The sequence below is a fragment of the Schistocerca serialis genome, chromosome 2, assembly GCF_023864345.2.
Source record: "Schistocerca serialis cubense isolate TAMUIC-IGC-003099 chromosome 2, iqSchSeri2.2, whole genome shotgun sequence".
NCBI lineage: Eukaryota > Metazoa > Arthropoda > Insecta > Orthoptera > Acrididae > Schistocerca > Schistocerca serialis.
Genome location: NC_064639.1, coordinates 897,845,979 through 897,847,202, shown reverse-complemented (window position 1 = coordinate 897,847,202; position 1,224 = coordinate 897,845,979). Strand labels below are relative to the sequence as shown.

General features: G+C 40.0%; 1 non-coding gene across 1 annotated transcript; it reads right to left on the bottom strand.

The window, feature by feature from the left end:
* Positions 1–893: 893 nt before the first annotated feature.
* On the bottom strand, positions 894–965 carry Trnag-acc (transfer RNA glycine (anticodon ACC)). The gene has a single exon. It is a non-coding gene; the product is annotated as a tRNA-Gly (tRNA).
* Between the last annotated feature and the right edge of the window lie 259 nt (positions 966–1,224).

Genomic DNA, 1,224 nt, shown 5'->3' with positions numbered 1-1,224 from the left:
GCACCGTCGGATTTCCATATGTTTAGCCCAATGAAGGACGCAATCCATGGGAGGCACTACGTGGATGATGAAGAAGTTATTGATGCAGTACGACGTTGGCTCCGACATCGACCAGTGGAATGGTACCGTGCAGGCATACAGGCCCTCATTTCAAGGTGGCGTAAGGCCGTAGCATTGAATGGAGATTACGTTGAAAAATAGTGTTGTGTAGCTAAAAGATTGGGGAATAACCTGGTGTATTTCAATGCTGAATAAAACAACCCTTGTTTCAGAAAAAAATGTGTTGCATTACTTATTGAACTTCCCTCGTATGTTTCATGTTTGGGCAGTGGAATTATTGAAAACTATATAATTGCAGTAACTGCATGTCACATGAATAAGGTAACGTTTTCTAAATACATTGTTTCCTCTTTAACAAAATCTTTCTTTTTGCTAACCATATGCCTCCTAGTAGTTAGAGTCTATAGTAGTTAGAATCTTTTTATTTAGCTGGCTGTTGTTGCTACTTGATGTAATTGCTGTAGTTGCTGTATTTCGTGTTATGAAGAATTTCTGTGAGGTAAGTGACTTATGAAAAAAATGGGATTTCCACTATCGGGATTCGTGATTGAAATGAGTTTAGGCAATTAACAGAATTGGAGGTAGTTTCATAATTCTTTAATTTAATATTGTTAGATTCGTATTATTGTTAGGACTTCTTGCAATTCCGGGCCATTCTTTTGCGTTAATTATTGAAAGTCATGTTATCAATGTATAGCAGTCTGATTGCGTTGGGCTTGTATAGTGTGGGTAAATGCAATGAAATGATCGCATGGTTGTTGGCCGCCGTATTGTAAGTCCATTTTAGCTGACGCCACTTCGGCGATTTGATCATCAGTGATGATGGACACACCAGTCCCCTGCCGGGAATCGAACCCGGGTCCCCTGCGTGGTAGGCAGTAACACTACCGCTGCGCTATGGAGACGGACATAAATGGGTAGGTTAAGTTTGAGTTGTCTTTGTCAAGGAAAATTCTGTAAGTCACTGTTTGATAAAAACAATAATTAAAGAGGTACTTTCAGTTTATGTTGAGCGTCAATTGTCATTACCTCCATCAAATGTTGATCCTCTGCAGCTCTGCCTCCATTTTGCTGCAATTTTATATCGTTGCGACTTCTCTCCATACAATAGCATCTTCTGTGAAAAGCCTCATGGAACTTCAGCGACGTTGTCTGCTATGTCAT